Here is a 15,000-nt window from a genome sequence, read left to right on the forward strand (position 1 = left end):
TACTTAAGCGTACCCGGGGTACATGTAAGTAGTACCCGAGCCGACAATGACCAATCGAGCGTTATTAAGATGGTCGAAACTAAAAGTATACTGTAACAGATATATTTCATAATTTGGCTTACACCCCTAGAGGTTTAAATTCTGACGCATTAAATCCCCAAACCACATTAGTCAATTATAATACCGTCCAGTCTATCATTCGTTGACACCCTTGTTCTAGACTTATAAACGACTTTGATAAAAAAAAATCTTTAGATCGTGCTTTTATTGTAAGTATTTTTGCACCATCTCGTTGTTTATGTGACTTTTTTTCAATTCCACATTGACGGTAAACTCAAAGACGTATATAGGAGACAAATGCAATAAAAATGTTCTTACTGACGTGGATGAGTTCTCTTTCTTGTACAATGTAATAGTTTCACACACAAAGGCAGTCTTACTAGTTCACTTATTTTTATTGTAATCATGTAAATGTATACATATAGTGACCTTTACAACCAATCCCCATCTTCCTCCATCCTTTTTCCAAAAAGGAAAAACAACATAATATTTTTGAATAAGAATGAGTTGCACAAAGTGGGTAGAAAGCATACTGGACCTTTTTATGAAAGTTTAATGTGTTTCCATTTTTGTTCGAATATATGAAGTGTATCATTGTTTAGGGCTATTTCTTTTTCAATTTGAATCTTCCTACTTCTTTCCTCGGTGTACGGAAGAAACCCCCTTCGGAAGAAACCCTCTTCCCAAAAAACGGCATAGCGGAATAAACTCCCTTTCATATTTGCATACGCGGAATAAAATCCCTCGCTAGTTTTGCATATGCGGAATTAACCCCCTTCCACAGCGGAATCAACCCCCTTCCATAGCGGAACAAACCCCCTTCCATAAAGAAAGAATATGCACGTTTTTGTAAAATATTTTGTGAATACGCTAGCTATTCTTACGACACAGGAACAGTAACTCCGATCCTAATAAAAAGACGAATAGTTCGGTTATTGTAGGAAAATATGTACGTAATATCGTCGTCACGATCGGCGCGGGGCGCTTATTTGTCGTTGCTGCATTTTATTAAATTCGTCGTCAATGTAATTTTTTGTGCATGTGTTGGGTTATTATAACATATTTTTATCAATATAGTACAATTTAACACATATAAATCTCTTATAATCTCAGTTTAACGAATGCAAGTAAAATTCACACGACCATCTAAGCATTATCAAGTTGTTAACAAACTGCCGGTACACTTCTTTAATCAGCACAAAGCAGTTTGGAAATAAATTTTCACACCTTCATTTTATTAAACAGACGAATTAACAACTTGTGAACTAAGGCCTAAATTAAAATTAAGTTTGTTTGCCCTTTACCGACCGACCCACTTTTTACCCCCGACCCAAAAAATTTTATTGCGATTTCTGAAAACGTATTATTAAACGTATTTTCGTTTTTTTTTCGCTGATCATAAAAGAGCCGACTGCAATGTGTGTATTTGAGATTTATTTACAGGTCGTTCCAGCGTCTTCTCGACTACAGATGTATCGACCTGCCCCTGTGACCCTTCAGGGGAGAAAATAAGGTCATATTATACATCATAGCACGATGGCCAATGAGACCTAAATGTGACTAGATGCTTTTTTTTAATGGATTATGTAGTGGTTTGCCTTTTATCAAAATGGTTTTTGCAGTATTCCTATTATCTCTAGATTATCATTATCCTTATTGGCATTAATGTTAATTCCTTATAGTTTGTGTGTGGTTTTTGTGCTCTCCGCCCCAAGAGGTGTTAGTGGGGGTTCGAGCGGGATACAGAGGGCGCCCCGATTCCAGAGGCGCCCCTGGTTCTTTTAAGTGCCCGGTGTACAGCACCGATACACTGCACCCCCGTTTAACGTCCCTCGCGGAGGACTTGTTAGTACATAAACATAGATTAGTACAGATATAACTCTATTGTCCTGTGTCTTGGTGTAAATTCACATGGGCTCTCTCTGTTGTGCTGTTGGATATTGTCAGGTGTTTAATGGTGTTGCAAGGGTCAGAATAGTTTTGAAGTTTAATATAGTAGAAAAGGGGCTGCGTTTGTGTGGTTGGACCGAGATGACTGGTTGTTTGTTGGTGGGTACATGGAGGACAATATCCTGTTCTACACTTTTCTTTTTTGGGAGACAATTTTTCACTCGCCTTTATTTGTTTTGAGAGAGAGAGAGAGAGGAGAGAGAGAGAGAGAGAGAGAGGAGAGAGAGAAGGAGAGAGGAGAGAGAAGAGAGAGAAGAGAGAGAGGAGAGAGAGAGAAGAGAGAGAGAGCAGTCGAGATGTCCTAGAGAGAGATCTCTCTCGAGATCCTCTCCTCTCTTTCTCTCGCTCTCTGACTCTCTCTCGCTCTCTCGACTCGCGGCTCGAGGAGCGCTCTCCTCTCTCTCTCTATCTCTCCCTCTATCTCTACGCTGCTCTCGAGAAGAGAGCGAGAGAGAGCGCAAGTTCTTCTTCCTGTTTTATATGCTAGTGGTTACACAGATGGTAATTATATGTATTAGTGAATTTGTCAGGAGGGATAGATTGGGATGTTAATGCTGACCATCCCTCTAATTCGATCTGACCCTCATAGTGACAAGGGTAATACGTGCAGGTTAGCAATACAAGGTTTACAATTCAACGTCAAACGTAACAAGGCACAGGCATGCAAGGATAAAACTTACACTACTCTACAAGAAAACATCACCTACGCTACAGTAGGGGAAACAACAACAACAAATACCGTCATCATTCTCTTTTTATTTTTATTTTTGTCATGTTGGGTATGTCATGTCAACGGGGCCAGAGTGCACGGATGTCATGTCAACGGAGCCAGAGTGCACGGGCGAGAGATATCTCTTCAGGCGCGCCCTCTGGCCCAGCCGACACGCACTACTCAACATGTTTAAGTCTTGTACATATGGGAAAAATGTTAACTAATCACATTTAATTACAACAATATTTACACCTATATGGGTTGCACTGTGGGTAAATTTGCCCACGTGCGCACTTACTGCGTCTTCCGATCCTGCGTGGAAGTATGTTGTCTGTGTGCTTTTCCCCAACCTTCGTCGTTGTTGCTGATTACAGCTTAAGAGAAGGAAAGCGAGGGTCTCGCGGAACCCTGGGTTTTGTTACCTAGAGCGCTATTTGGTTGTGAAAGAAGGCTTAGAGCTTATCCATAGTGGTCGAAAGGGGCCAAGTGACATATGTATTGGGGGGAGGGTCGTACCCTTCCGTCGTTTTAGTATTATTAGTCTTTATCTATTAATTTATTGGTGTAATTTTCCTATATATCATAAAGCGCAGACGAGGAAACCGCGAACGTTCGTTATAGACAGCTCCCTCATCTTTGCCTTGTTTATAGTAGTGTTTATTTATGTATTGACGTCAACAAGGTGTTATTGGACACTGCATTGTAATGTACTACCAATCCAAAGTACATTTGGACCCCAAATACAAATATAGGTTCTCGGCGTGCACATTACATGCAGTGTTTCTATATCTATTTATTTGTTGATGCAATTTTCCTCTTGTCATAAGTCATTATTAATTGGAATCTTTAAAATTACATATATCATGGATTGTTTTACGGTACAGTTTTAGAACCAAATTAATTAATAATAGTATATAAGTTCGAGCCGGGCCCAGACGAGTGGCCATATGGACAACACCGGAGTGACCATCGTCCGAGACCCACCCGTCATTAGTACATAAAGTTGCCATTATTGATCTGAGTTTTTATTTATTTATTTATTTTAATTTTCCTATACGGCCGGGATAATAGGGTTAGGTTCAGTTCGGGCCCAGACGAGTGGCCATATGGTGCACACCGAAGTGACCATCGTCCGAGTCCCGCCCGTCATTAGTACATAAGATTGCTATTATTAATTTGAATAAATGAAGCAGTATATAACTGACGGTATGTGTTGTTATTTCTATCTACCGCTAATAGTCCAACGGAATATTATATTTTATCTAAGTAGCCCGTGTCGCGCAAAAATTTAAACACGTGCAGTCGCACAACAGGAGCGATTCCGCTTGGAGGCATCAACAGTGAGTCGCGATTAATGATAAGTGGGTTTTTGTAGGCCGCTATTACCCCTGCACTTAGTTCTAGTCTCTGTTCAGCGTGTTTAGGGCATATAAAGAAAAGATGTTCAAACGTGTTATGAATGTTGCACTGGGGGCAGAGGACAGTTTTGTAATAGTCGCCGTGCCATCTAGTCACCCTTAGGCGCATGCGCGAGTAAGCCCTGTCCTCCCTTTTAATGGGACTATAGATGTTAATCTTATGGCTAGGGTTGGTTAATATCGGTAAATTATGATCGGCGCAGTAAATTGACCATTTGTGATCCTGTTCATTATACCCTTTTTGGTTTATGATTGCAATTAGTTCGCGCGCGCTAGGCTTTAAATCAGAGGGTAGACCTTCATGGGAACCTATTCTGGCAAGTTGGTCAGCGTGTTCGTTACCCGGAATGCCTACGTGACTCGGGATCCATACGAATTGGAGAGTGATATTGTTGTTTGCTAGTTTTGTGATTCCCTTTAATGTTGCACATATAAGGTCGGGACGCGTTTTCGATGATCCTGCATTAAGTGCTTGTAAGACGCTGAGAGAATCGGTTAATATCGCGTAGTTTGAGCGTTCGTGGGTTTCAAGTTCATTAAGCCACTTTATGGCGCTGTTTATTATAGCTAGTTCGCAAGCAAATATAGACAGTTCTTTATTGTATTTTACCTTGCACTGATGTATAATGACATTTTTGGGTTGATACACTACAAAAGCCGCGCCTGCTATTTCAAGTTCCTCATTTTTGCTACCGTCAGTGAAAATCTGGGTGTAATCCCCATATTTATCTGTTACATAGTTTTGAGCTATAGAGCCACTGTTTGGGTCGTGGTCGGATTTTTAAATTAATGTTGTTAGATGTAAGTCAATATTTGGTTTTGATAGATTTCTTAAGCTAAAGTATGTAGGTTCCTGAGTTTTTATGTCAATAGTCTCATAATATTTGCCTAGCTCGAGCACGTTCTGCGCGTACGGGAGACCACTCTTCTTTTTCCTTTTTTGGTAGGCCGGGTCTTCAGTAACACTAAGGTTAATTGGGAGGTGTGGTCCCATAGATAGCGTGCGCGCGCGGTATTTTAGTTGGTTAATTTGCCTTTGTTGACCCAGTTCTATCATTCCACATTCAGCGTGCAGCAGAACGGTGCTTGTAGATTTACGTGTACCAGTTATAATTTTAAGTGCCGTATTTTGGATTACTTGTAATTTATTGAGTAATGTTTCACTGGCTGAATTGTACGCAATGCTTCCGTAGTTTATTTTTGCCCAGATAGTGGCTTTATAAATACGCATAAGGGCTTTTTTTATCCGTACCCCAGTTGTTTCTTTGGATGCATTTTAGAAAGTTGAGGTCCTTTTGGCAGCGTACAACTAGTTTAAGGATGTGGTCTTTCCATGTTAAATATTTGTCAAATGTCATTCCCAAAAAAGTAATGTTGTCAAGAAGCGGAAGAGGAGCACCACATAGAGTAAGTTGTGGGGGGTTAGGGGTTTTCTTAGATCGAGTTGCTTTACGTGCATTGGCCGCTACTTTTTGTGCACTGGCAGGGAATAAGATTGCTTGGTTTTTTGTGGGATTTATTTGGAAGCCATACGATGCGCTCCAGTTTTCTATTGCAGTTAGGGCTTTTTGGATTTTAGTAATTGCTAGATTCGGTGATTTAGATGTGGTCCATATTGCACTATCGTCTACAAAAAGTGATAAATTGATTAGATCAGTGTTATTTTGTGAATTATGTGCCTTAATTTCTCTGTCTAGGGTGTTCATAGTCACGGAAAATAATATTGGAGATAGGACACTACCTTGGGGACAGCCGTTTATAGTCTCAACTGATTCTGATGTCGCGTCATGCAGTCTCACTTTTATTTTACGCGTTGTAAGAAAAGCTGCAAGCCAGTTGAGCATTTTACCCTCTATTCCTAACGTATTAAGTGTTTTAATGGCATTTTCGTTCCATAGTTTATCGAATGCGGCTGTGAGGTCTAAAAATACGGCTGCTACGGTTTGACCGAGATTTCGGGCTCTTTTAATATCAGCTTCAAGGCGTACTAAATGATCTTCGCAAGAGTGGTTAGATCTACAGCCCGATTGGACTTCTGAGATTTTGTTATGTTTTTCTAGATACGCGCAGAGTCTCGGTTTTATCATTTTCTGCATTAGTTTGGTGAACGTAGAGGTTAAAGAGATCGGCCGATATGAGGCTGGAGAGTCTTTAGGCTTATTGATTTTAAGGATCGGAATTATTGTGGCCTCGTGCCATTCATCAGGAAGAGTACCTTCAGACCATGATTTATTATAAAGGGCAAGTAATTCTTGTTTCCCCGAGAGTGGAAGTTGTTTAAGTATCTTATAATGGATGTAATCGTCGCCCGGCGCGCCGTTTTTGCATGTAAGGAGAGCTGATTCGAGCTCGAACAGGCTAAAAGGAGCATTGTACTTGTGAGTTTTTTCCTCGGTAAGAGATTGTAACCAGACAGGAAATTCATTTTTTGTTTTTATTTTCTTTGCAATAAACGTTTCAGAGTATCCTTCGTCACTGCTTACTTTTTGATAATGTTGTACCAGGGCAGAAGCTTAATCAGCGTTAGATACAAGAACTTCGTTGTTAACCCGAAAGATAGGTGTATTAGTAGGGGGTCTGCCTTGCATGCGCTTAACTTGATCCCATAGTTCTTTGCTAGTTGTTTTATGTGAGAGATTATTACAGAATTCGTTCCAGCTTTCTAATTTTGCCTTTTTTAATACTTGTTTAGCACTTTTGCGGGCTTCCCTATATTTGTCATACTTAGGTCCGGTTCTGATTCGGATACATTTTCTCCTACATTTTTCACGATATTTAATGGCGTCTGTGCATTCTTGATTTCACCATGGTACAGACCGTTTGAGTTTTTTAGGTGTTTTGCTTACAGGGATTGAGTTATCAAGCGCAGTTTTAAGTTTTGTTATATAGGATTTAAAGTAAGAGTTGGTGTCAGTATTATCTACATAAGGAAGGAACTCATTATTACACTGAGTTTTAAAGTTGTTCCATTGTTCAGGTGTGGCTTTGTGTATTTTCCATTTGTGTTGTGTGGACGGAAGGGTATTCTCTATTATTGTCTTAATGTTTATTATGATTAGAAGATGGTCACTTCAAAACGAGTCGTCAATGCCATTGAAATCGCTTATAGCTTGAAGATGGGCTGAGGTAAGAGCTAGATCGATCGCGCTGTCGGGTTGATCTTCGCGATCAGACAATCTCGTTATTTGACCGTCGTTATGGAAGTTTATGCTGTTATTGTTAATTAATTTTAGGAGATTTTCAGAGTTATCGTCGCATCGTGGATCACCCTCGGGGTTCCAGCAGGGGTGTTTTAGGTTGAAATCGCCAACAATAATATTATTCTTTCTATGTTCAACTGAATGGAAAATTTTTGCATAATTTTTACACATATTATCTTTAGTTTGAGCATATACGCATTGAATGCGGAATGATTGGTGCTTAGTCAAGTACAGTGTGAGGGCACACGATTCAATAGGGCAATCTTGATCAATGTTTATTTTAGTAAATGAAATGCCCGATTTTACATATATTGCTACCCCAGTGCCTATAAGTTTTTCTCTTTGTTCACCTCTCACAGGTTCTTGATATCCTTTTAAATGAACTTGTCTGTGATTACTTTTGTAGTTCGTTTCCTGGAGACATACTACATGCACTTCGTTGTTATTAACATAATTTTGAAGCTCGTACATTTTTGCATTTGAGTTATGAGTAACCCCTCGGGCGTTCCACGACATAATTGTAAGACTGTTTATATTATGAGTATGAACTGTCGCAGACATTTGGGGTTTGGTGTGTTAAATTGACCTAACGTACGGGCTTAAGGCTACTGGATTAACTTAATATATTCCGTACGCGTGGCGAAAGAGGACCGGAAACGGCGGTGCAATCGCGTGTCCTTTGCGGAGGCTATGGCGCATGATCGGGGTCGAGCTGTTACGGGCCATGCGTAGCCGGTTTCTATGTATATTGAAGGGAGAATACGCGGGGTGGTCGGATATCCTGTGTCGTTGCTGATGATGGCGTTGTTGCCTAGGTTGTTGTTGTTGCCTTGTTTGTTGCGGTGATGGTATAGGATTGAGCATTTTTTTAGGGTGATCTGAAGTTTGTGAGCTGGAGGGTAGCTTATGCTGTTGTTGTTGCTGATGGCGGAATGTATGTTCAACATTGTTTGTGGCTACATTATTTGTGGTTGATGTTGATGCCGGTTGTTCGGGCGGAGTAGGAGTGGTATGCTCAATATTATATTGCGCCTCATTTTCGGGGAATTTGTTTTTGAGTATGGACAAAATTTCTGTTTCAGATTTACCAACTAACTGTTTAGCTATTTGGGCAAGATTGGGTCGCTTATTTATAGCTTGAAGGTTATTGATGTATTGATTGGTAACCTTTAAGTTTTTGCTGTTGATAGTAGATTGGTATTTGAGATAGATCGGACACCCCTTATACGCCGCGCTGTGCCCGTCGCCACAGTTTGCGCATTTCCTAGCGTGCCTGGTATTGCACGACGCGTGCGAATGATTCCCCGCGCAATGTGGGCACTTCGCGTTATTGTTACAAACATTGGACGCATGGCCGAACATCTGGCATTTAAAGCATCGAAGAGTTGCTAGGAGCGCGGGCTTAACATTGTGGCCTAGTATATTTGTTGGGGCGTTTTCCGTTTTGAATGTGACCGTAATGACATTGTTTTTAAGACCACTATGGACTGCTTCTACATTGGATTTGTTTTTTAGATCGTTTTTTAATTTGTCTATATCCGCGTTTTTGGGAACCTGGATGACACCCCTTGCAAGTTTAGTTGGAGCAATTAGCTTGAAGTCAAATCTATCAAAGGAGAAATGTTTAGCTTGGTTGAGTGCGTCGTCCCTAATTTTGAAGAGGAGACCAGCTTTGGACTCTTTTAGGGGTCTTACTCTCTCAGAGCCTAGCAGTTTGATAAAGGCTTCCCCTATTGCCTTAGCCTTCTCTCGCGGGAAGATCACCGCGACAGTGGTAAGGCAAAAGGTAAGCCATATTGCCGACTGCAATATTTTTCGTGCGCGTATTTATATCCCTGTCCATTCTTATAGCCCATGACCGATCTAGGTCGCTCCGATGGTTGGAATTTCATATGCTCCCGAATAGACAGTAATGCAAGCGTCTATAACCAGCATCGCGCTCGCTGTGTTCCGTGAAAATGGCCGAACGACATCATACTTAACTATTGGTTCGCTAAAGTAGTCGGACATATACGAGTTTACGTTCGTTGCACACATGTTGTTAACGTGATCCAAGATGGTGGACAATAAAAAGAAATAACGATGCTCAGCGAGGAAAAAATAACTATCCAATTTACGACGGACATCATATAATTAGTATGGATTAATGAAAAGAGCGTGTCATTCTACGATGGAGCATACGTTTTAGATACAAATAAAACTCTTTTTTTTTGGAAAGGTATGAACTGAATGTCACAGAACAAGTGTATGAAAATTGAAATGCAGTCTACTCGCAAAGAAAAAGACATCTAACAGTTACAGGATTATCGTTCGAAAATGCGAAATAAAAGACAAACATGATTAGATTTATATGCAAGTGGATCTGTGTTTAATCAGATTCGTGTGCATATTCTGCTTTATTATGTTTGCCACTATAAACAGTTTACTGTAATGGCATGTTAGTGAAATGGATATTTAAAGGTAATCTTATTTAATATATTAATGTCTCTTAGCTAAATACATCGACAGCACTCAAGTATATATTATGTTTAAAGCGTTAATATATCCACAAACTGAAACTAACACGCTTAATTTATTTTCCCAAATCAAGTTTTCATGCTTATGTTAGTTTCAATAATACAACTCCCAGCTATTGACCCTCTGAGCTGTACGTATGTACTCATAAAAGCTCAGAGCATTCAAGATGATTTAATGCTTATGTTCAGTTTGCCCTTTCGTGAATTTACTTTGCCATGCCGAGACTATGCACTAACCGGTCAAACACTTTAAATTGAGGCCTAAAAAATTTCAACTGGCCTGTGAATTGTTTCTCCTGGTAGGCAAGTCTGGCCTGTAAAATGTGACGGTCTTTCGGCATGTCTGAATTTTTCCATTAAAGGCTTTGGGCTGTCTTTCTACACTCCTTCAATGCTTGTTGCATGCTAATTAAGCCCAAGTTAAGGGAAAGGTTTAAGTTAAAATTAAAAGCTGTCTGGCAGTTAAATAATGACAAATGCATTTGAGCAATTTACATCATATAATTAACACATATTTGATGTAATAACACACAAGCATGCATTTGATATTAATATATGCAAGAAACAGCAAACAAGATAATGTTAAGCTACATAGGGCTTCGTACACTGCAACAGTGCTTTAATAACAGTGTTTTAAATATTCATAGACTATTAGTGCATTAAAAATATAATTTCTCAAATAAAATAAAATAATTTTCCTACCTACCTGTCCACCTGTAAAAGTAAAATTGAAGGTCGGTAAAGGGCAAACCAACAATATTTTAATTGTGGCCTAACGACCGGTACACTCCTTTAATCAGTTTTTCGCACCTTCTTTTAAAGGGATCTTTTCACGCTTTGGTAAATTGACAAAATTGAAAAAAATTGTTTCAGATTCGCAAATTTTCGTTTTAGTTATGATATTTGTGAGTAAACAGTAATACTGAACATTTACCATGGTCTAATATAGCCATTATATGCATCTTTTGACGATTTTAAAACCTAAAAATTATAAAGCGTTGCAACGCGAAACGATTGAATAATTTGGAGAGTTCTGTTTTTGTCGTTAAATTTTGTGAAACTACGAAGATTGCTTATATAAGGTATAAAATACTTAAACTGTGTATACTCGGCGGAATAGCTCAGTAGGCTAAAGCGTTTTTACTTCAGGACTCTGGTAGGACTCCAGGGGTCACTGGTTCGAAACCTGGTCCGGGCAATCTTCTTTTCCTTTTTTTAATTTTATTCTTGATTTTTTACTGGTGCTTTTACGATCCAATGTTTACATTTATCGATATAAAGCATTTAATGAATAAGTTAAAAAATGCCAAAATCTGTGAAAAGGCCCCTTTAAAGTGATAATATGCGCGTTTTTCACTGTTGAATTGAGATTCACAGCTTGAATATTTAATGTGTATCATTAACAACTTGTGAACAAAAGGCCGGTACACTTCTTTCATCCGATTTTGCACATTAATTTAAAGTGATATTATGCGCTTTTTATGCCCCCTTCGAAGAAGAGGGGGTATATTGCTTTGCACATGTCGGTCGGTCGGTCTGTCGGTCTGTCGGTCCGTCCACCAGGTGGTTCCTGGATGATAACTCAAGAACGCTTGAGCCTAGGATCATGAAACTTCATAGGTAGATTGATCATCACTCGCAGATGACCCCTATTGATTTTGAGGTCACTAGGTCAAAGGTCAAGGTCACGGTGACCGGAAATAGTAAAATGGTTTCCGGATGATAAATCAAGAACGCATACGCCTAGGATCATGAAACTTCATCGTTAGATAGACCATGACTCGCAGATGACCCCATATTGATTTTCAGGTTGCTAGGTCAAAGGTCACGGTGACCCGAAACAGTAAAATTAATTCCGGATGATAACTCAAGAACGCTTTTGCCTAGGATCATTACACTTCATAGGTACATTGATCATGACTCGCAGATGACCCCTATTGATTTTCAGGTCACTAGGTCAAAGGTCAAGGTCACAGTGACAAAAAACGTATTCACCCAATGGCTGCCACTACAACGGACAGCCTATATGGGGGGTATGCATGTTTTACAAACAGCCCTTGTTTCACTGTTGAAATGAGTTGAAGCTGAAAAGAAAAGAATTAACATGTCAATATACTGTCCCGTAATGTCCCGAAATGATCCGCATAACAAAATTGTGTCTGTGTGTCGTATGAATGAATCTGCACTTAAACTAAATTATCATTTCGAGATTTCGTACATCGATTCATTTCGTCAATTGTCAGAACGAAAGTACGGTTTTTATTCCAATGCATTATTTTCTCTTTCCGGGATATTGTTTTGATATGTTGATGCTGCATTAACAAATATAAGTTTATATGAAGGAAAAACACAAAAAATAAACAACGGTTGCGATACACACTCATCAAGTTTAAAACATAGCAAATGCTGTTAGATGCGCATAACACTTTGATAATGGATTTTGGATACCACTTCGGAAGGGGGTTTATTCCGCCTGTCTAAAAACTTGAAGGGGGTTTGTTCCGCTATGGCGTTTTTAGGGAAGAGGGTTTCTTCTGCTATGGAAGGGGGTTTGTTCCGTGTATGCAAAATATGAAAGGTGGTTTGTTCCGCTATGCCGTTTTTAGGGAAGGGGGTTTCTTCCGAAGGGGGTTTATTCCGGTAATCCTTTCTTCCTGCTCCTCGACCTCTTCTCCTTGTCCGCTCCCATCTCACTCGCATCCTCCTAATGCTTTTCTCTATTCTTCGCTCGCATCATCATCATCATCATCATCATCATCATCAACATCATCATCATCATCATCATCATCATCATCATCATCATCATCATCATCATCATCATCATCATCATCATCATCATCATCATCATCATCATCATCATCATCAGCATCATCATCATCCTCATCATCATCATCATCATCATCATCATCATCATCATCATCATCATCATCATCATCACCACCACCACCACAACCATCATCATCATCATAATCATCATTTTTGCAGCATCACATAAAAACAACAACATGAAGAATAACTTCATTCAAATCATGATTATTCATCTACTAAAACCATTTTGTTTGCTATTAATATTCCATTGAGTCATCAAACCACTCCGCAAAGAGCATGCTCTCTTTATGTCTCTTTTATTTTATCAAAGGACTTCACTCCAATCCAGTCCTATTGATTGCGTCATAGAATATTTAATGTTTGAGTAATCTTGTGTGCATAATAAACCACGTTTACGGAAACATAAACTGTGTCAATAGGTTTTAATTGGTCTTTATATAAATATTGTTTTATTGGCATTAAATCGTTTATAGGAAAAAGACACTTGTGACTTCTGAAGGATATCGGTCTTGGTACTTTACTATCAAACTTATTAAATGGATTAACTAGTTTTCAATACTAGAGATTTGTATACAAATGTAACTAGCGAAACCTTAAAAAGAGCATTCGTTTGAATGAGAAAATAAACCATCTATACACTTATTACGAATTGATATATGCGATAGATTGGATAGTAATCTTGTTTGCTACCAGTGTATTGATAAATAACATTATATGTGTGTATGATCGCGTATCAATGTGTGCATCATACTAAAATGGTATTATTATCTTTATAAAGTTTAATGTCCGTTTAAGGAAAAGACGACACTGGGATTAATTTCTTTCGCAAGTAAGTTAGTTTTGCCAAACATTTTGTAGAATATGATACAAACACTAGTAAGTATATCGACATTAAAAGTTATATAAATACGTCATCTGTTGTATAATTGTTATTTCTTTAACAAGCCTTTCACTGTAAAAGTATGCATACTAATAAACATTTGTTACTTTTTAAGAATGAGGCAAACAAACAAATTAAATTATATATAAATACTAGATAAATAAAATATGGCAAATAATAACACAAATAATATGTAAACCAACTCATTTTTAATAACATTAAATACAAACAGGTCTCAGAAATTATTTCAGTAATTAATCAAACCATAAAAAAGATAAAGACGATTGTATTCGTGGTTTGCCATGACGTCAGAGATTAGTTTTTGTTTCATTGTAACCAGTTAAATCTCAATAAAGGCTGCTGAATGTTTGGTTTAATTTAGTTTTTAGTGTATATAATGTATCATATTAAAACCTTAAAAAAAATATTCGCGTCATTTGTAGATTCAAATTCACGGCGAAGATTAACAATGCATTTTAAGGAGCACTTAAACCCTGACCCCTTCAATAACACGTTCAATTTATCAGCATATTGTTATTTCCGAATCTCATAACTTATTGAAGACATCTAGTATAATAGGTCACACCACAATTATAATAATAAAAAAATAACGCAATAACTTGTATCAGGTGGTAAATGATAAAACGAGTCCATTGCATTAAGGGGTTACATAACAGAAAAGCGCATGTTGGCGAAGAGTTGTTCTAGTTAGAGGTGAACAGCCCATATGTGTTTGGACATTTACGAAGCCGACAAGTATGCCTCATTTACCGATATACTATTTTCTGGGCCAATTGTCTGACATATTCAATAACAGTTATTTTGTTTATAATTCAAACAAACATTTTGTATTTGACAATTATAAAAAATAAGTTATTTGCAAAACAACAACAGCCTGATAAATATATGACATATATCTATATGGAAACAGGCACATTCCATGATAGTTCAGTGCGTACCAAGTTACATGTAATCAAAAGCTATAACGCTATAAAAACTTCTATACTTTTTACAAGCAAAATGATACATAGCTAAGTCTTCTCAAAACGTCAAAGCGTGTATCAGCATCTCGTCGTAAATGATGCAGCGATACTTTATAGTGGTGAAACATGAACTACCAACAACATCTTGACTCTGTGTAACACAGGCGATAAATCATGTTGCATTATTGTCTTAAAAATAAGATTTTCGCCTTTTATATATTACTATGGGTTCTGTTTGCTGGGCGTTGTAAGATAATGATTGGCAATACATGTTTTCACGACACAGTTCCTGACGAGAACGTGCAGGGAGCTTAATTGGCAATATACAACTTGCATCGTTTTCTGTAACGAACGGATTAACCTGGATTGATTTACTGACGTTACGGCGTAGAGCACTGGGATACATATTTCTATGGTAATGAATAAAAGCCTCTTCCTGCACGATTGCGAAT

At 38.4% G+C, this 15,000-nt stretch overlaps 1 protein-coding gene across 1 annotated transcript in view; it reads left to right on the forward strand.

The window, feature by feature from the left end:
- The first annotated feature begins 13,360 nt into the window (after positions 1–13,360).
- The window catches only part of LOC127874319 (phospholipid phosphatase 1-like), a 33,188-nt gene continuing 31,548 nt past the window's right edge, over positions 13,361–15,000 (forward strand). The window contains exon 1 of the mRNA XM_052418566.1: positions 13,361–13,514. The gene's annotated coding sequence lies outside the window, so the exon portion shown is untranslated. The remainder of the gene's footprint in view (positions 13,515–15,000) is intronic.

This window comes from Dreissena polymorpha, chromosome 3 (genome assembly GCF_020536995.1).
Source record: "Dreissena polymorpha isolate Duluth1 chromosome 3, UMN_Dpol_1.0, whole genome shotgun sequence".
NCBI classification, from domain to species: domain Eukaryota; kingdom Metazoa; phylum Mollusca; class Bivalvia; order Myida; family Dreissenidae; genus Dreissena; species Dreissena polymorpha.